This window comes from Sycon ciliatum, chromosome 4, assembly GCF_964019385.1.
Source record: "Sycon ciliatum chromosome 4, ocSycCili1.1, whole genome shotgun sequence".
NCBI lineage: Eukaryota > Metazoa > Porifera > Calcarea > Leucosolenida > Sycettidae > Sycon > Sycon ciliatum.
The window spans coordinates 14696097-14718447 of NC_088646.1; the positions used below are offsets into that span (position 1 = coordinate 14696097).

The 22351-nt window shown below is 45.2% G+C and overlaps 1 long non-coding RNA gene across 1 annotated transcript; it reads left to right on the plus strand.

Annotated features, from left to right (window-relative positions):
• The first annotated feature begins 2594 nt into the window (after positions 1-2594).
• On the plus strand, positions 2595-21383 carry LOC135813629 (uncharacterized). Its single transcript, XR_010553055.1, has 4 exons — positions 2595-2998; positions 12875-13050; positions 19082-19116; positions 20456-21383. It is a non-coding gene; the product is annotated as an uncharacterized LOC135813629 (long non-coding RNA).
• Positions 21384-22351: the final 968 nt, after the last annotated feature.

Consider the following 22351-nt stretch of genomic DNA (forward strand, 5'->3'; position numbering starts at 1 on the left):
GTGCCTGTACCGTTGTGTAGATCTACGAGACCAGAGTTCATGCCGGCGTGAGTGAGTGAGTGCAGTGCCACAGTACAAACTCAGTGCGCCCGCACGAAACCCAGGCGTGACAGCTGTCGTGTAGAGACTCTAGACTAGTCTAGAGCAGGGAGTCGTAAAAGCCCTTACGACTCCCTGGTCTAGAGAGTAGATCTGCAGCATGCGGACGAGCTAGTAATAATAATTATATAACTGCAGTGCCATGCAGGGCGAGAGCGAGTCCATTTGGGATCCGGCCTTCACGTCGCCGAACGGAAGTCAAAACTCAAAGTCCAATGTTACAGTCAGCGCATCCGATCTGTGTGAATGTGTGACCGGTCTACTTCTACAAATCTACATGACTGTACCAAACTCCAAAGGCCAAAGGCCAACGGCCACTTCACCGGACCAAATCACCCGTTATATCAAACTAATTATTTGTCATACCCTCAGTCTTAGGAATATCTCAGTAATGATATTGATTTTCAACGTCTTTCTAGATTTACCCTGCAATCCACCTCAAAAGACAAAAAAATGATGCAGTTTGAAATCTTGAATCTTGTTGCCGAGCACGTGCCACATGCAGAGAAGGTACGCTTTCCAACGGCCAAAGAGAGTTGGAACGCTTGTGTCTTTGTGGGTAACTTGAACAGTGGGGCTCATGCAAAATCGCATCGATTTTGGGATTTTCCCGCAACTTTTTGCTTCAGCAAAAATGTTGTGCTGGACCACATTCCTGTCACTTCGCAGTGGCTTATTGTTGGTGCAGTTAGTCTCCCACCCTCCCATCCCTGACTTCTGGGTGTGTGTTTATCGATATATCTAATTGGTTTTCTTATTGCCAATATTGGCCATGTGGCTGTGGCAGTTACGACTGCTTTTCTTTCTTAGTTAAAGGGGAAGTTAAGGCAAAAATTAAAATTTCACCAGTTGTAGTCTTCGGGGTACCGGGTGCTGAGTCGAATGGTCTTGGTCCGAGAAAGCTGAGACGCTCCCTTCCTACTTGAATCCCAATCGAACTCGCGCACTTCCACCGAAACTGGGTGACTGCGCCCTACTAGATGGGGATTTGTATGCAAAATGTCACTAAAAGCGCCATTTCGTTCTTATTAAAGCACGGATGACCGCGATTGGCCCATATGTTGTACTTTTTTGGATGCTGAGTCGACTGGTTTTGGTCCGAAAAGGCTGCGATGCAGCGTTCCTCCTTTATTCCCAATCGAACATGGTTGAACAAGCGGTCACGTGCTCCTGGGTGCCCAAATCACCTGGTCACCACGCCAGCAGGCGACAACTTTCACACCAAGGTTCAACTCGAGTTCAACTCGAGTGACAGGACTGCACCCAAAAAAGGTCAAACAGGCTAGTAAGTTGTACCCTGCAGGCACGGTGACCAGGTGACTGGTGTACGCAGCAGCACGTGACCACTTGTTCGACCATGTTCGATTGGGAATAAAGGAGGAACGCTGCATCGCAGCCTTTTCGGACCAAAACCAGTCGACTCAGCGTCCAAAAGAGTACAACATATGGGCCAATCGCGGTCATCCGTGCTTTTATAAGAACGCAATGGCGCTTTTAGTGACATTTTGCATACAAATCCCCATCTAGTAGGGCGCAGTCACCCAGTTTCGGTGGAAGTGCGCGAGTTCGATTGGGATTCAAGTAGGAAGGGAGCGTCTCAGCTTCCTCGGACCAAGACCATTCGACTCAGCACCCCGAAGACTACAATAGGGGAGGTGTGCGTCGTGGGCCATTGTATGCCGTGGTTACATACAGCTTCAGAATGTATGGCTAGTATAGTGACAGGGGGGGGGGGGGGAGTCTGCAGGGGAAGAATACAGTGATTGAACTGAAGCTGGATGATGACCGTGTGGTCAATGTGTGGAGATTTAGAGATGCCGTCCTTGGGCAGGGATATAGGTCCTTTAGCATGGACGGTTGTTGTTACAATTCATTGTAACATTTTGTCGTTTTCTGTGTGTTTTGCTGTGGGACTACAGTAGCAGCAGTGTCTTGTACATATTTTTTTCTTACCAGGCTCTATGCATACAATTATGCAAGGAAAAAAAGAAGAAGAAAAATCAGGAAAGAGATAGTATTATAATAATATCAATAAATAAAGCCGTTGCCGAGCCACCGTGCTCACAGCAGCTAGCAGAGACTTCTGTGCATGTTTGTGTTATTGTTGTGAAAGTGGAGTCCTTAGTGGACCACAAAGACCACGATATCTGCACGTAGTCTACATACTGTAAAAGCAGAAATTTTCGGTGGTGTAATATTTTCGGTATTCTCCAAAATCGGCGGTTCGGTGGAGGGAAATTTTCGGTAAAACCCGTTTTCCAGGTAAGTGTACTAGTTCTGCATGTATACAGTACAGGTAGTACCGAAATTTTCGGTGCGTTTTATTTTGGGTAAAAATTGTCAGCACCGACGTTACCGAAAATAGACACCACCGAAAATGTCTGCTTTTACAGTAGCTGAGTAGGTGCGTGTACGTGTGACATCATGTTCGCGCGGATGATATGTGCACCGCGAATTAATGATTTTAACTTTTACTCGGCACAATCATACTTCTACTTGCTTGCTTTTCTCCTGTTCTCATTATCTTCTTGCTTTTGGTCTTGCGTTCTAGCCGCGGTGTTGGTTCAAGCAAGCTTTAACTGGTTTAGTTTGCAAGAGCTTTTTAACTGGTTTAGTTTCCAAGAGCTTCGAGTGAAATTCCCGATACAAACACCCCTCTCCTCCCGGTGTGGCCTAGTCAGCTTCTTTCCTGGCAAATACTTGAGCAATGTTTGGAATATTATTTGACAAGCAAGGAGGAGAGAATTATTTTTACTGCTGTCAGCACGCGAGCAGTGGCAAATAACTCAAGCTGTCTTCTGGAGCTGTGGCACTAGGCTTGTGGGCCGTCGTATTTGCCCATAACGGAGAAACTCGCGGAATACGTTATGTGCTGACGACCTCTGTTCTACTGCTCAAGGTAAATTAAAATTTATTGACGTTGAGTGAGGACAAGAGTGGACCATGTGTATGGCCAATCAGCAGTGGTGCTCACCGGCCTTCCCTTCCTTACCGCGAAATAAGCCTTTACGAAATTATCAATGAAATACTGTAGTCCCTGGACTCACGACGAAGGCACTGTACATGTACTTGAAACTATTTTGAATATTTTCACTTTGCTACATATTCATACCGGTACTACGGAAGTACACTAACAACAGGGCCAATTACCTATCGGTATCCGTTGACGGACAGCGCTTCCTCAAGCTCCAATAACAGGCATCACGCTAGAGACCTGTATGCCAAACACTGCAGCATGGTCACCTCTAAGCAGTCTAACAAAACATGCACAGACAGTCCTTGTCACTCCAAACAGCAAGCATATCCTCTCTGGGGCCACATATCCTGACAGTATGACCGAAGTCAAGCGTGACACTCTTGCGTCATGAGAGCGGTGCTGCAGGGCCTGCACTGACCATGTGTCATAGTAGAATAGCGAGTTTGACTGATCTTCCCAAATCAATGAGATCACACTAATCGGGATTTGTTCAATACCTTTTGGACTCCAACAAAGCATTGCTGCTGGTGAAACTCGAGTCACTTCGGAGAGGATGTATTGTATTTTGAGTGACGCAGGATGTTTGTGCAGATGTCTTGTTAGACTGCATAGAGGTGACCAGGCTGCAAGGTTTGGCATACAAGCGTCTGGTGTGGTGCCTGTTGTTGGAGCTTGATGAAGTGCTTTCCGTCATCGGGTAGGTAAAATTAATATATTTTCAGGAAAACCTGGAACACACCCAAGATGTTCACTATCTTGCAGTGCATGGTTCAGAAAGTATGAGCCATACACTGATACCTCAGTTGTCCGGAGACCGAAGTCACGGGCACTTCGGTCTACCGGGCACCCTTTGGACGAGTTTCGGTTGAAATATTACTACTCTTTTGTCACTTTTCGTGGAAATAGTGACATCATGTGCCATATCTATAGCCTTTCCCCATCAAGATGTACATGACTCAGAGTTACAGACATTTCAAAGTTACGGGCAGTGCTCGGTCCCGGACCACCCTGGATAAACCAGGTGTGAGTGTAACTTATTCCTGTTGGGGCGCTTGAATTTTGGCAATTTTGTGATGCAGTCCATTGAAGTCTGCACATGATGGCTATTGCCTTCCAGGATGTAGGCCTGGTTTTGTGTGGTGGTGATGTGACTGAGGTGGTGATTTCACTCATAATTATGGTTTGTTTTTAGCTTTTGTCATGTGCTGGTCGGATGTTGTACCAGCATTTACTTCAGTCGTTTCAAAGTTATTTTGTTGTTTTTTTGGGTTCGGGGGGGGGGGGGTATTTTGAGGCGTACCCCGATTCCAAGGTGTAGCCAGGCTGTAAGTTGAGCTACGAATCATTTTGCATGGTTGTTGTAGACCCCAAAAGAAGCATACTTTGCAACATTTGATAAGAGTATTTCGGTGGCACGGGAATGTACCATGGTAGTCACATGGAACTCTACGGGGAAAAAAATCACGGTTCGCGTCAGACTCGGCTTGAGGCCAAGTTTTGCGCATCCGTAGAAATGCCACCACCCTTTGGGATCAAGGCACCGGTGCGTAGAAATGCCACCACCCTCTGGGATCAAGGCACCGGTGCGTAGAAATGCCACCAGCCTCTGGGATCAAGGCACCGGTGCAGCTCCTAAAGCGGTGGTAACTATACAGCTATACAAACTATTCAGCAAGCGGACAGTGTAATAAAAACACATACATGGACAGTGTAATAATAACACATACATGGACAGTGTAATAATAACACATGCAGGGTTTCAGGCACTGGTACTCGGTTCTTGCTACGTGTACTAGAACTAAGTTTCACAATACATCTCATTATCCTCAGCTACAAGCACAAATCAATACCAGTCATTATCGCCTTCTTAGTATAATGGATGGCGGCAGATAATCTGAAGGAGTCGCCACAACTGGCGGATATTGACATACATATATTGGACAGAGCTAGACAACAGCAGCGGAAGCATGTACAGCACGGCTGTGCATGTTGTACGCGTATCTGTGTTATTATTATTATTATTATTTCTCCTTTATTCACTTCTTTCGAAGGCGATAAGCCAGACCCACCGGGAAATATTTCCATGGGTGGGACAGCAAAAAGAAAGTGAAAAAACAAAAACAAAAATAAATAAATAAATAAAACCTAAAAACCAAAGGGACAAGAACTAGTTGAAGGAAGAGGAAGAAAGGAAAGAAACTCAATCCGAACTCCAACATCAAAACAATAATAAAGAATTTGCAGCGACAGGCAAAATACATCAACCAATGAAGGGAGTAGTAACAAAGGAAATATCAGTCTTTATCAGTCGTTATTCAAGTCTCTTAGCTATTGAACATGCAAACGCAGCAGAGGTGCATCTACATGTTAAGGATAGTTCTCAGTATTTTAATCGAACCTTGTATAGCCTCCTGTTGCACAATAGCCAGGTCTCCTCCCTGCACAGTCCGAAGGCATTGAGGAGTCTCCCCCACCAAGCCTCCCAGGGCACCGACAACCACAGGGACCACGTCAACCTGGTTGAGGGACCAAATCCTCGAAATCTCCCGCTTCAAATCATAATATTTCGAGCGCTTTTCAGCCATTTTCTTATTGATGTTGTTCTCACCAGGAACGCTGATGTCTATAATGTAGGCGATGCGCTCCTTGTCATCAACAAGGAGCAGATCGGGCCTGTTTGCTGATAGTTTCAGGTCAGTTGGGACCGAATACTCCCAATAGAGGCGATACTGATTACTCTTGACCAATGCCTTGAGCTGGTGGTCGAATCGTGAAGCACCAGTAGGTAGATCTCGTGCTTTACACATTTCGAAGTGCACATACTTTACTATCCGGTTATGTCGTTCAATGTAACTGGTCCGAGCAAGAACTGGGCAGGCACTGACAATGTGGTCAATTGTTTCTAAGCTGCCCTTGCAAAGCCTGCAATTGGCATCAGTTCGAGGAATTGACTTCATTATGGCGTATTGGTAATTTTTCGTTTTGAGGGATTGGTCTTGTGCTGCCATAATCATGCCTTCAGTTGAAGGTTTCAGTGTCCTTGATTTCAACCACATGAAGGTAAGCTCCTTATCTAGGCGATTCTCCTCCAATCGGCTCCAATATCTCCCATGCAGCGGCATAGTGGAAAGTGTTTTGGATTTTCGCTCAGCGCACGCTTGTTTAATGGTATGCTTATTGGGTAAAGCTGGTCCAGCTGCTGGCAGATCCAAACTCGACAGGAACTTAGCGGCCTTTGCAGTTATTGAGTGGCTTTTTGTTGTAGGTTTTTGTTGATGATACTGATAAAGCAGGCTTATTCTGTCTATTGGGCTGGTACTCATGTAGCGGGCCAGGCCACACATGCTCCGGCCGTGCATATCCTCACAAGAGACCAAGCCCCGGCCTCCATCTCCCCTCTTCATGTAGAGCCTGTTGACTGAGGCTTTGGGGTGGTGAAATCCAGACGCAGTCAAGGCTGATCTTGTCACTCGATCTGTGGTCTTGATTTCAGCCTCGGTCCAATTTACGATTCCATAACTATATGTCATAACCGGCAGAGCATACGTATTGATGGCCTTGATCATGTTTCGCGCATTCAATCCACTGTTAAGAAGCAAATACAATCTCTTTTTGTATTCTGCAGTGAGTTGCGTCTTGAGCTTCGGGTGAGGTATCATGGCTGCTTGCACTACTCCAAGGTACTTGTATGTTTCATTGAGTCGTAGCGACTCTGCAATGGTCTCATCGCCAACCTGGATAGAGCATCCTTCATCTGGTTTTCCTCTCCTGACGTGCATTATTATTATTATTATTATTATTATTATTATTATTATTATTGTTATTATTCGGATGGTGAGCCAATCAAATAATTGTGAAAAGAAGAAAGACAAAATGTTACAAGTTATGACTAACTGTCCACCAAAGTAACCAGATCTTATACAGTCAGTGAGTGCGACAAAATGGCACAAAACTGACATTGCGTTGCGCTTTCCTTCCCCTCTTGGACCTTTCCGAACATGAGCCTTCCAAGTTGGAAGGTTGTTGGTTTGCGCCTTGGAGAAGTATTGGAGCTAGGTGTCAGGTCGCCGAATGTCTCAGTACTCCTTGTCAGTTTTGTGCCATTTTGTTGCACTCGCTGACTGTATAAGATCTGGTTACGTTGGTGGATAGTTAGTCATAACTTGTAACATTTTGTCCTTCTTCTTTTCACAATTGTTATTATTACTATTATTATTATTATTTAAAGAGTCGGCGTGGAGAATTATTATTAGTACCGGTATGTAGTTGTCCGTGGTGTACATGCATGCATACACATTATACATGTGATATGATGATGATGTGATACATTAGATATGATGATGATGTGATAAATGTGATATGATGATGATGTGATACATTAGATATGATGATGATGTGATACATTAGATATGATGATGATGTGATACATTAGATATGATGATGATGTGATACATTAGATATGATGATGATGTGATACATTAGATATGATGATGATGTGATAAATGTGATAATTATGATGATGATGTGATACATTAGATATGATGATGATGTGATAAATGTGATATGATGATGATGTGATACATTAGATATGATGATGATGTGATACATTAGATATGATGATGATGTGATACATTAGATATGATGATGATGTGATACATTAGATATGATGATGATGTGATACATTAGATATGATGATGATGTGATACATGTGATATGATGATGTAGTGATACATGTGATATGATGATGAAAACGCTGAAATATAAAGAGTAGGCTATGGTCAGTACAGACTGTACTGTGAAGGTGATAATGACTGGTATGACTTGTGCTTGTAGCTAAGGATAATGAGATGTATTGTGAAACTTAGTTGCAGTACACGACGAAAGAACCGAGTACCAGTGCCTGAAACCCTGTATGTGTTATTCTTTCACTGGACCGGCTTTAGTGCCGTTGCTGCACAGTTCAATGTGCCTCCCATTGTACATTCCCATCCCACCGAAATACTTATCAAATGTTTCAAAGTATGTTTCCTTTGGGGTCCACAACAACCATGCAAAACGATTCGTTGCTCAACTTACGGCCCGGCTACATCTTGGAATAGGGTACGCCTCAAATATGCCCCCCCCCCCTCAAAAAATTGAAACGACTGAAGTATGGGACACAGGGTAAGTGCTGGTACAACATACGACGAGCACATGACAAAAAGCTACTAACAAACCATAACTATGAGTCAAATCATCACCTCAGTCACATCACCACCACACAAAACCAGGCCTACATCCTTATTATTATTATTATTATTTATTCTTCTTTTACTAGGGAATTCCCAACAGGCGTCAGCTGGAAGGCAACAGCCATCATGTGCAGACTTCAATGGACTGCATCACAAAATTGCCAAAATTCAAGCGCCCCAACAGGAATAAGTTACACTCACACCTCGTTTATCCAGGGTGGTCCGGGACCGAGCACTGCCCGTAACTTTGAAATGTCTGTAACTCTGAGTCACGTACATTTGAGGGAATGGCTAGATCTATGGCATGATGTCACTACAGAGGTTCCGCACTACGTAAGTGGGCGGGAAACCCGTAAATTCGCGAGTTTTCACTCCACTTTTGGAAAGTTGTCTACGAAGACTACATAAATTGAGCTCTACTAATGGAGGTGCTCCGTAAGTGGATTAGGGTGTAAATTTATGACTCTCCCTCCGTAAGTGGATTGGGGTATACATTTATGACTCTCTCCCTAAGCCGTACACTGTCGCGTTTGGAGTTGCCAAGGGCAGCTACATGATTGGAAACTGCGTATGGCGGAACACGGATCCATATGCAGTGTACGTAAGACTTTCCATAGATCGACTACGTTATAACGTTAGTACTAACTTAATTGCGTTGTGCGGATCCACGAAAGTGACAAAAGAGTAGCAATTTTTCGACTTGAAGTTTCCCAAAGAGTGCCCGGTAGACCGAAGTGCCCGTGACTTTGGTGTTAGGGTAATGAGGTATCAGTGTACACCTCATATTATCTCAACCATGCACTGCAAGATACCTGTGACTTTGGTGTCAGGGTAATCAGGTATCAGTGTACACCTCATATTATCTGAACCCCGCACTGCAAGATACCCGTGACTTTGGTGTTAGGGTAATCAGGTATCAGTGTACACCTCATATTATCTGAACCCCGCACTGCAAGATACCTGTGACTTTGGTGTCAGGTTAATGAGGTATCAGTGTACACCTCATATTATCTGAACCCCGCACTGCAAGATACCCGTGACTTTGGTGTCAGGTTAATCAGGTATCAGTGTACACCTCATATTATCTGAACCCCGCACTGCAAGATACCCGTGACTTTGGTGTCAGGGTAATCAGGTATCAGTGTACACCTCATATTATCTGAACCCCGCACTGCAAGATACCCGTGACTTTGGTGTCAGGGTAATCAGGTATCAGTGTACACCTCATATTATCTGAACCCCGCACTGCAAGATACCCGTGACTTTGGTGTTAGGGTAATCAGGTATCAGTGTACACCTCATATTATCTCAACCACGCACTGAGTGACCATGCACTGCAAGATACTGTAAGTCTACAAATTTTCGCCCATTCAAATTTCAGCTTCCCAGGGCTAAAACACATTTTGGCTGCAACAAATTTTCGGCCTGTTCTGCTGCTGCCTGTATACACTGTCACACTAAACTTTGCAGAACAAAATTTCGGCTGCAACCAATTTTCAGGCAAATATGATCAGGGGAAGAGTGTGTTGCTCCCTACATGGGAGCTCGCGGTTTTCCTGCCGACTTGAATTCTCACTTGACTGACTCACGACTGCCATCCAGAGAACACGAGAAGTCCATCGAACCGTCCACTCGGCAAACCTGCAAGAAGGCACCGCTCCCTGCTCAATACACAGTGTTTCGGTGAATTCACGCCTCATCAGTTGAGCTTGAGTAGGCTGAGGAACTGTGTATGTTTGTGCCTGAAGAGCACCACTTATACAGTGCTCTCCAGGCACAAACGTCACCAGTACAGGGATACAAACTTACGGAGACGCTCCGTTTCCAGCGCGACAAACACCTCGTGAACACCAGATAGCAGCGTGAGTCAGTGTCGCTCATGGAGGTGCTGAACAAACGCTGAGGAGCGTTGGCCATTCACAACGTTGTTGCCTCCAAACCATTTAATTTGCAAGCCCGCGCTGGGGACAACAATGTGAAGAAGAGGTTGGTGCGACTTTGGCGATATTGGTTGACTTCCAGTAGTGAACATCTCTATCAACGTCCAATACATGGGTATACCCGATGACGGAAAGCACTTCCTCAAGCTCCAACAACAGGCACCACACCAGACACCTGTATGCCAAACCTTGCAGCCTGGTCACCTCTATGCAGTCTAACAAGACATCTGCAAAAACATCCTGTGTCACTCAATATACAAGATATCCTCTCCGAAGTGACTCGAGTTTCACCAGCAGCAATGCTTTGCTGGGGTCCAAAAGGTATTGAACAAATCCTGATTAGTGTGATCTCATTGATCTGGGAAGATCAGTCAAACTCGCTATTCTACTATGACACATGGTCAGTGCAGGCCCTGCAGCACCGCTCTCATGATGCAACAGTGTCACGCTTGACTTCGGTCATACTGTCAGGATATGTGGCCCCAGAGAGGATATGCTTGCTGTTTGGAGTAACAAGGACTGTCTGTGCATATGTTTTGTTAGACTGCGTAGAGGTGACCATGCTGCAGTGTTTGGCATACATGTCTCTAGCATGATGCCTGTTATCGGAGCTTAAGAAAGCACTGTCCGTCGTCAATGGATAGTCAATGGATAGGAAATTTATCTTGTTGTTAGTGCAAGTAGTATGTGGTAAAGTGTGAACATATTCTAATATGCCTATTTCAAGTAAACGTGCAATAGTTTTTGGACAGTATGCCCCATATTCTAATATGCCTATTTCAAGTAAACGTGCACTAGTTTTTGGACAGCATGTCCCAGTTCCCTTCGGGGAACGGACACGATAATTTACTCTTTTTTTAATGTCCCAGGTGGTAACGGAGACAGTCCACTATCTTGTAGTGTATGGTTCAGAAAATACGAGTCCTCACTCCTTCCTGTTGGGCTGCTTGAAGCTTAGCTATTTTGTTACGGATGCAATTCATTGACATCTGGACATGATTATGGGTATTGCCTTCCAGGTTGTAGGCATGGATTGGTATGGTGATAGTGTGATTCGGATGAGGCAATGCAGCAATTATGCTTGCATAGTGATGATGTGTTCTTAGTTCTATCATGCATGTTGCACTAGCGCTCGGTTTCTGTCCCCAAAGTCGTTTTTTGTGGGGGGGGGGGGGGGGGAGGCATAGCTACATTTCTGCCACTCTCATCTCCATCTATCTTCTTCTCCTTCTCGACATCATACTCCGTTTCACAACCACCGTATTTTCCTGGTTAGAAGTCGACCTTTTAGTATGACCTACAGAAAAAATTAAAAGAAGGTGGTCGACTTGCTTGAGTTACTGGCAAACAGCTTTTGATCATATTGATATTGAACCGGTGAATCGAGACCCCATGTAGTGGGATAGATTTATCACGGGTAAAATACGGTGCTCTCGGCTCCATCTTCCTCATCTACAGAGAGCCAGAGACAGGCAGACAGAGAGAGAGAGAGAGAGGGGGGGGGGGGCAGCAACAGAGCGAGAAAAAAAACTTACCTTAGTGTACGCAAACTCATTTGTGCCAGCCTGGTGGCAATCTGGTTATCCAAAATCCACATACCGTAATCTAGCGCATATAAGACCATGGTGTCATATTCGAATATTAGACCACCTCTGTGAATGAAAATCAGATGCGTACACTGTACATTGATCTCCGTCCCGATGCACATGCTAGCATGTGATATGTGTGGAGCATGCATGCATGCTGTGTGCCGCTGCACATGTACTAGTATATATGATAACAAGGAACCGAGTGACCGAGTGTCTATTGAGTGTATCTACACATATATACACCAATATGAAAACCCAGGCGAAGCCGAGGTTTTTATAACTGGTGTATATATCTCGGTATACACGAGGTTCATGTGTTATGATATACTTATACCTCTTCATATTCACCGTGTGTGACCTCCTAACGGCTTGTTCCCCGCCGACAACTACTGCTAATTTCCCTTAGCGGTGTATATGGAGATACACACACCGCTAAGGGAGAGCATGCCTAAGACGGTAAGTGCATATGGAGTGAGGTATAATTGCACATATACATGTTGATGCCATGTTTGTCTCTCGCATATAAGACCATGTTCTTATATGCGATGTTTGTCTCTGGCATAAAAGACCATGTTCTTATATTTGACCATGTTCTTCTATTTGAAGGTAAAAGCACTAGTGAAAGGACAGAAAACAGCGATTTTTCCACTATAAGGGGCCGTCCAAGGTTACCAATAGTATTTTCAAAACGAAAAGTTTTCGTTTGGGGGTGGGTGGGTTTGAAGGAGTTTCGTTTTGAAAATAATTATTGAATGCAGATGGAGAATACCCAGTTACTTCTGGGTGTCGAAAATTGACATCAATATTTTATTGGAATTCGTTTTACCTGCAGAAAAGGTAGGTGGGTGGGTGGGTGCTGAAAAATACTAAAACTTTTCGTTTAGCAAAAACTATTGGTAACCCCGGACAGCCCCTAAGACGGCGGGCGCAAGATTACGGTAATTAGAGTGGAGTGCACATCAGCGCTCACCATACCCTTTGTGGCGATTTTGTAACATTTCTTTTTGTCCAGTATCTGCTTTTATAATTGGTGTACAGGCCAACTCTTGACTCCTTTCCAAGTACGATGCCACTTGGGCTTAGCGGTCCCTGCATCAAGTGGAATCCTGTCCGTATCGGACAAATTTTCATGCACGGAAGGGCTGCCATAGAAAACTCACCGCAGCAAGCGGAATACTGTCGAACGTGGAAAGCAGAACGGATTTCATGCACAGGTGAGCACAGATAGTTTCAAAACTGACATTGAATTGCTAGTTGAACAAACTGTTGTGATTGTACATTTGTTTGTAGGATGTGTTTAGGTTGGGTGTGTGATGTAGAGGGTGTGGCATGTAGAGGGTGTGTGATGTAGAGGGTGTGGCATGGGGGGGGGGGGGGGGGGAAGGGGGGCATACTATCATGCGAAAAAGGGAGAAGGGGAGAGTTTTTGTTGGCAGAAGTTGTTTACTGTTTGGCGTTTGGAACTTACAGAAAGGGGGGGGGGGGGCGGGGGCAGTGCCCTCCTACTCTGATTGACCTCCCCCCCCCCCCCCCGTGAAAAAGTGGCGCTCCCTCCTTTGTCGATTTTTGGTGTTTTTCATGTCATTCAACGAAAACGCAGTCGATAGTCATGAGGGGGCTCAGAAAGGCACATTTGTCTGGGGTGAAGGGTTCGCCACCGTACGTTGCTTTCGGCATGGCACGACAATATTTGCAAAATGGGTTACTGGGTAACTGTTTCCCCTGCCCCCCCCCCCCCCCCCCGACCCCACTATTTTGATCTGGCTTGAACCCTGCACACTCAAATAACTACTGAAATACTGTAAAAGTCATATATATATATATATATATATATATATACACACAACAACAAGGTTGTCAGTTTCATAACACTAAAAGCTTTTCACCCATTTTCATCAGTAGATACATGGGAATGAGCAAGAACGAAAACGAAGCCAGAATTTATACTGGGGGTAGAGAATCAGCAAGAATATTCTTACGCGCCTCAAGTTCACACTACACTACCATAAGAATGTATGGAGCAGTGGAAAAATGCGGGAAACAACACATGAGGGGAATGCAGTACCAGAACAAACACGTGATAAAGTTTTCAGTCCGGTTGCAGCTTGAACAGCCGCAGCACCTTGATGTGCTTCTTTTGTCGACACAGCTCTGGCCTCAAACTGCGAATGTACAGCGCCTCCAGTGTGAATCTGTGCACGCTGTTCCGGGCTGGTGTGATGACACTGAAGCTGCTGTTGCGTTCTTGCGGGATGCATTCAGGTTGCGCCTGCAAATGCTTTGTGATGGCGCTATCACTTGTTGCCACACGTTTGTCAGGCGGCTTCTTGTACAGCTTGTCTGGGATATGCTGCTTGATCCTTTCCGAGAATCGCTGACATGTCTCACCAACGTACGTTCGCTCACAGCGACACGCATACTTATAAATAAAATTACTATTTTCAAGAGTTGGTGAAACATCCTTCGCGATAGACCTGAATGCGGGCCTGGTTGTATAAATTACAATGGGGGATACTGTAGGATAGCAGTTCAAAATTGCAGCTTTAATCTTTTTGCGGAAGGCAATGCAATTTTGCCCTTTCCACGGCAATTTTGTGATAATACGCGTTGCAGGTTCAAGTTGTGCAGAAGCTGTATCTGGGCTAGGTTCAAGAACGCTTGTCATGACTCGCTTGAGTACTTTGAGTGGGTAACCGTTAGAACACAGAATATCCTCTAGCTTAGCAATTTCAGCTGATAATAGTGATGGTGAGCAGATGGTTTTAGCTCTGAAAGTTAATGATCTGATCAAATTGATTTTGTTTCTAGTGTCACAAAACGAGTCCCAGCGGGTGTAAAGACCTGTGAACGTCGGCTTTCTATATACTGTGGTGAGCAATTCTGTGGAAGAATGCTTAATCAATACATCAAGAAACGGCAATTCTCCATTATTCTCCTCCTCCATTGTAAACTGGAGAGCTGGGTGAAGATTATTTAAACGCTCAGAGAATTCCAATGCCAGTTTCCGGTTGTGAAATGCTGCGAATGTGTCATCCACATAACGCCTATAGAATTGGGGCCAATGACTGTCTGGAATTGTGTTCTCAAAATATCCAACAAAGATATTGGCTAGCACGGGGCCCAAGGGTGAACCCATGGCTACTCCGTCCCTCTGTGCGTACATATTGCCATTGAAACTGAACTGCACGTCTGATGTGGCTTTGAAAAGCAGCTTCTTGAAAAGATCTTGGGGTATTTGCGGGGCTGATATTTCATCATCATGGTATAGCGACTGTATGCAGATATCTATTGTTTCCTTGAGAGGCACGTTTGTAAAGAGGCTGACTACATCGAAAGAGCACAGGAACAGCGATCCAGAGTTCTCTGCCTGCTGCTGGCCAAATTCCCGTACATCATCCACGAACTCGAATGTATCCTTAGTTGCGTGGGCGGAATATTTGTTCAGGACTGGTTTTAGTAATTCAGCTAACCACTTGGCCATTTCGTGTTGGGGAGCATTGATCATGGACAGGATTGGTCGAAGTGGCACGTCTTTCTTATGTATTTTCGGTACGCCATAGAGCACAGGTCGGCACGAGCCAACGGGTCGGATCCGGTCGTAATCTATATTGAGTATTTTTCCAGCCTTTTTGTATCGCAATAGGTATGCCTGCAAGGCGCGTTCATCCAGGTAAGTGCGGTCATGCGTTTCCGTCGGTCCCAGGAGTTGAAACTTCGATGCATCAGCCAGAATAGCATTCATCTTGTCATTGTAATCACTTCGCTGCATTATCACCACTCCATTCCCTTTGTCCGGCCTGCTGATTATTATATCTTTGTTATTCTTTATTTTCCTGATGGCTGCCATATGCTTGTCGTTGAGAGGATAATCGGTTTTATCTGCTTTACTGTTACTAAACTCTTCTGCAAGATTCGCCAACGCTGCTTGACACGTATCCCTCTTGGCATCACTCACTGGTACGCAGCGCTCCAATTGATCATTTGTTAGTTCGAATTCTGCCTGCAAAATTGCATTGCCTTCCGCAAAAAGATTAAAGCTGCAATTTTGAACTGCTATCCTACAGTATCCCCCATTGTAATTTATACAACCAGGCCCGCATTCAGGTCTATCGCGAAGGATGTTTCACCAACTCTTGAAAATAGTAATTTTATTTATAAGTATGCGTGTCGCTGTGAGCGAACGTACGTTGGTGAGACATGTCAGCGATTCTCGGAAAGGATCAAGCAGCATATCCCAGACAAGCTGTACAAGAAGCCGCCTGACAAACGTGTGGCAACAAGTGATAGCGCCATCACAAAGCATTTGCAGGCGCAACCTGAATGCATCCCGCAAGAACGCAACAGCAGCTTCAGTGTCATCACACCAGCCCGGAACAGCGCGCACAGATTCACACTGGAGGCGCTGTACATTCGCAGTTTGAGGCCAGAGCTGTGTCGACAAAAGAAGCACATCAAGGTGCTGCGGCTGTTCAAGCTGCAACCGGACTGAAAACTTTATCACGTGTTTGTTCTGGTACTGCATTCCCCTCATGTGTTGTTTCCCGCATTTTTCCACTGCTCCATACATTCTTATGGTAGTGTAGTGTGAACTTGAGGCGCGTAAGAATATTCTTGCTGATTCTCTACCCCCAGTATAAATTCTGGCTTCGTTTTCGTTCTTGCTCATTCCCATGTATCTACTGATGAAAATGGGTGAAAAGCTTTTAGTGTTATGAAACTGACAACCTTGTTGTTGTGTGTATACAAATTTTGTTCGCCTACGTCTCTATTTAAATATATATATATATATATATATATAACGAAGTGCTAACTCCAACGAGTTAAAGGGGAAGTATACCCTAAAATCAAATTTTCACCAGTTGTCTTCTGGGTGCTGAGTCGAATGGTCTTGGTCCGAGGAAGCTGCGACGCTCCCTTCCTACTTGAATCCCAATCGAACTCGCGCACTTCCACCGAAACTGGGTGACTGCGCCCTACTAGATGGGGATTTGTATGCAAAATGTCACTAAAAGCGCCATTTCGTTCTTATTAAAGCACGGATGACCGCGATTGGCCCATATGTTGTAGTCTTTTGGACGCTGAGTCGACTGGTTTTGGTCCGAAAAGGCTGCGATGCAGCGTTCCTCCTTTATTTCCAATCGAACATGGTTGAACAAGCGGTCACGTGCTCCTGGGTGCCCAAATCACCTGGTCACCGCGCCAGCAGGCGACAACTTTCACACCAAGGTTCAACTCGAGTTCAACTCGAGTGACAGGACTGCACCCAAAAAAGGTCAAACAGGCTAGTAAGTTGTACCCTGCAGGCACGGTGACCAGGTGACTGGTGTACGCAGGAGCACGTGACCGCTTGTTCAACCATGTTCGATTGGGAATAAAGGAGGAACGCTGCATCGCAGCCTTTTCGGACCAAAACCAGTTGACTCAGCGTCCAAAAGACTACAACATATGGGCCAATGGCGGTCATCCGTGCTTTTATAAGAACGAAATGGTGCTTTTAGTGACATTTTGCATACAAATCCCCATCTAGTAGGGCGCAGTCACCCAGTTTCGGTGGAAGTGCACGAGTTCAATTGGGAATAAAGGAGGAAGGGAGCGTCTCAGCTTCCTCGGACCAAGACCATTCGACTCAGCACCCCGAAGACTACAACTGGTGAAAATTTGATTTTAGGGTATACTTCCCCTTTAACGAGGAGAAATCTGTCGTTAAAATATAAATCGTTATACAGAAATCGATACATATACTGTTCTATTGAGCGTTGAGAATGCGCGAGAATCGTCACCTTTGGTACACGTAAACTAGTCAATTTTGGGAAATGGTTATATATGCGCCTCGTTAGAATAATGGCTTTTACAGTATGATATTCATAAGGTTGAGGGAGTTGAAAATGGGAAAAAGTCTGAAGATAAAATTGACTGTCTCCACTAGGACTCGAATCAGGGACCCACGCTTATGTCCAGAGATGCTCCACCACTAAGAAGTAACTGTTTATGATAAAGAATGAAGCAATGAAGCCTCAACTGATAATACTTAGTATTGATAAATGTTTGATAATTTGGGGCTCTCCTCGTACTAGTTTGGGCGTTAACATTAGCCTGTGTAGTGTCACAGAAAGCATGAGTTTCGAAGTCTGAAGAAAATGTTGAAAGGTCTCTGCTGGTATGTCAGCTACACCATAGCTCGGTGGTTAGAGCATTGTTGGCCTATAGCGAAGGTCCCTGGTTCCAACCCTGGTTCTGATGGTGACAATCAAATTTTCTTCAGACCCTTTCCCTTTTCAACACCCTGAACTGAAAAATAAATAATAAATTAGAATTTGTTTGACACTTTATGCAGCTTCATATCAGGCCAAGCAGCCACAACTGAAAAATTATATTTTGTGGATAAACCGGTGTGCAGCGCTGCATCAAACATCGTACAGTACTTGTGCATGAAATGGATTTGTGATTTGAGTGCGACGCCTCCTTGTCCGAGTCCTGAGATTGATGTCTCCGTGGTGGATTAAAATGAATCTTCAACAGTATATTTTCCTTGTGTCTGCTGCTGCACCGTAGCAATCGCTTTCTTTCAAATATTTATAATTATGCTACTTTGCGCGTTGGTGCATCTACAAAATATATCTAGCCAAACCTAGTTGACTGTGCTCGCATCGGGACGATTGCTCCTCGAAACTTGTCTCCAACAACTAGTCAGGACTCTAGCCAGGTGAAAATAGCAGAAGGGAGGGGGGGGGGCAGGGGAAACAGTTACCCATTTTCCCTTTCCAAAATTATCTTGCCACCCAAAATGCAACGTACCCCAACTTCACCCCAGACAAGGGTGCCTTTGTGAATCCTCTGTTAGTGACTGTCGACTGTATTTTCGCTGAATAGCCCGGAAAAACACAAACAAACGACAAGTGAGAAGGGGGGGGGCACCACTTTGTTTACAGGAGGGCGCTCAATCAGAGTACGGGGTGCTCCGCCACCGTACCCCCTTTTGGCTAGAACTCTGCTGATGTTCAGAAAAGGATACGGGAAGATGTGGAAGCATAGTATGATGCTGAACTAGTTTTTTGAATTGGCTGGGTAGGTGGTTGCCATTCAGTGAGATGTAGCCTAACAGTTGTGATGGAGTAAGTTGTTGCTATCCTCTACACACTTTCCTCCTCGCTATTTAAAATGTTCCATTTATGTCTTGCTTTTTTTGCTGCCGATAGCGAAGATGTGACATGACTTCTTATAGTTGATGTTTTTGTCCTTTTACAGGAAACAGTGAACGGGGCATTCAAATTTATGAGATGGTGAGTGCATGGAAAGAATAGCAGACTGACAGCGATGACAGAATTGAATTTCAGGTTGTATCGCTGTTGCAATTGCACACGAGTGTTAAGTTGCTGGAAGTTTCGCATGTGCCATCCACAATGTGGTCTTATCTGGTGAGATGTTTCGGCAGGGGGCGGGAATTAGATCAAGGCTGTCAAGTGCAGTACGATGTACAACAACATGGAAGTTCAGACTCGATGTGCTGAATTGTGCACATGTTCATCCTGCACTGGCACGTATTGTGCACAGCAGTGCATGCGTCGGTTCAACATCGTATTTCCTTGTATACGCCGAAGTCCTTCACAGGCAGAAAATCGACAGGGGGTGGCAACTAGAGAGGGGGCGGTTCAACAGTACTTTACGGTGGAAATAGTGACGTCACATGCCATATCTATGGCCTTTCCCTATCAAAGTGTATGTGATTCGGATTTACGGACATTTCAATTTCAAAGTTACGGTCAGTGCCCTGTCCCAGGCCGCCTGGATAAACTAGGCATGAATGTATACCGTGTTTTCCTGTTTGTTAGCCGCACCGGGGTCTAAGATACCGGTTTTTTTTCTTGTGCATGCGTACATGCACAGGGGTGTGTGTGTGTGTGTGTGTGTGTGTGTGTGTGTGTGTGTGTGTGTGTGTGTGTGGGCATGTGTGTGTGTGTGTGTGTGTGTGTGTGTGTGTGTGTGTGTGTGTGTGTGTGTGTCCTCACCCACTTACTGAGGTGTGGTGAGCCCATAAGTGGGATCATTCCAAGTCCACTCTAGTTTGGGGATTTCAGGGGGTGTCGGCCGCTGGGTGGTTCAATGGCCATTTGAGTCATCTTTCCAAGATTCCTTTTGAGTCTCTCTCCCCTCTCCCGGGGATACCCACGTGACCAGTTTTGGCAGTGAGCAAGTACAAGTACAAGTGTGTGTGTGGGGGGGGGGGGGGCATGTCTGAGGTCTGAGGTGTGTGTGTGTGTGTGGAAAAAAAGACCAAAAATAGGGATTCACTGGCCAGAAAAAGTCACTTCAAATAGCTGTATGGTGTAGACCAGGCTGTATAGTGACGGTCAATTCTTCAGCCTTGCAAGCTGTTGAATGGTGCAATCCCAGCACAAGTTGCTATGGCTTCTGCCATAGCATTGCTATCATCGCCTCCAGCGATGGTCGTCAAAAGGTGTGTGTGTGTGTACGACTGTGCGTGCGTGTGTATGTGTGTGCGCGTGGGTGGGTGTTTGTGTGTGTATTAATTTTAAAAGTGTGTGCATGTGTGTTTTACGTACGTGTTTGTGCGTGGGTGTGCATGTGGGTGTGCATGTGTTTGTGCATCCATTTTCTTAGGTTGATAGCAAGCTAATTGTACTCTGACAACACTTCTTGTATGGCAGTACGCGGCCATAGATGGAAACATATGCTTTGCAAGATACTGTCTTCGACGGGAGGAGTACTCTCTGAGTTATTGTCGGCTGAGCTACACTATGGCAGAGGCTGCACAAACTTCCACAAGGTGGTCTGGAAGTGAGACATCATTGTAGTAATGCTAGAGCTATGCTATATTTGAAAATGTCTTATATATTTTTCTTTTGTGTATCACTTAATAACCACTGTAGGAGGTGCTCCATTTACGCTGCAAGTACCATAGGGAAAGTGTGCAAGTACCATAGGGAAAGTGTGCTGCTCATGATGGGGAAAGTGTGCAAGTACCATAGGGAAAGTGTGCTGCTCAGGATGGGGAAAGTGTGCAAGTACCATAGGGAAAGTGTGCTGCTCAGGATGGGGAAAGTGTGCAAGTACCATAGGGAAAGTGTGCTGCTCAGGATGGGGAAAGTGTGCTAATGGTAGGGAAAGGGTAGAAAATGCTACTGCTGCAGGGACATAACTAAGTAAATTCTCCATGTTCAGTAAACAAATAGGCCCACCAGTGCAGATAGACCACACTAGAGCGGAGAGACCACACTAGGGCAGAGAGACCACACTAGAGCGGAGAGACCACACTAGAGCGGAGAGACCACACTAGGGCAGAGAGACCACACTAGAGCAGAGAGACCACACTAGGGCAGAGAGACCACACTAGGGCAGAGAGACCACACTAGAGCAGAGAGACTACACTAGAGCGGAGAGACCACACTAGAGCGGAGAGACCACACTAGAGCGGAGAGACCACACTAGAGCGGAGAGACCACACTAGAGCGGAGAGACCACACTAGAGAGACCACACTAGAGCGGAGAGACCACACTAGAGCAGAGAGACCACACTAGAGCAGAGAGACCACACTAGAGCGGAGAGACCACACTAGAGCGGAGAGACCACACTAGAGCAGAGAGACCACACTAGAGCGGAGAGACCATACTAGAGCGGAGAGACCACACTAGAGCAGAGAGACCACACTAGAGTGGAGAGACCACATTGTACCGGCATGCAAGACACACTAGTCAACCAAGACATGAAAGTTGACCAAGAATGTAGTGCCATGTATGTGACTGCTATTGCCATCAGACCTGGCCATCAGACCTGGCCATGAGAAAACAAGGCGAGTGTGCCTGTGCTATAGTATGTCAATAGCCATGTACATGACAATGCAGCCATTATATGCAACAAAGACAGATCATCAATAATGATGGAAATGTTTGCCCACAGCTCCTTGTTTCTAGTCCAAGGCCTGGGTTGAATAGTGACATATTGGAAATAAAGACACTTTTCCTTGTCTGCCGGAGTGTACATCCATGCCTCACGGGATAAGCGGGGCCAGCTTTAAAGAATATTGATATGCATATCAAGTTACATGTAGTCAGCTTAGTGAATCAGGTGCAAGCATCCCGCTCACACCAAGGTGAACTTACCGACATTGCTACACTGTACTGGACCAGTTTGTCATGGCATTGAATTGGAAAGTTGTCTATTGAGACCACCGTCAACAGTAGAGTACACACTCAATTCATTTGTTTCAATTTAGCTAGCAGTGAATTCCAGAGAAAAGAAAATGTTGGCCGTTTGGCCTGTCTCTCCAGCATGGTTCAACCGAAATTTGACTCTGAATAAAGACACAAAGTTATAGGAATTACTGCTAGTGCCTGTCAGTCAACATAGTCAACATAGTCAACATAGTCAACATGGTCAACATGGTCAACATAGTCAACATGGTCAACATAGTCAACATGGTCAACATAGTCAACATGGTCAACATAGTCAACATGGTGTGTTGCGTTGTCTGTCTACATTTACAAGAATCAACTCAA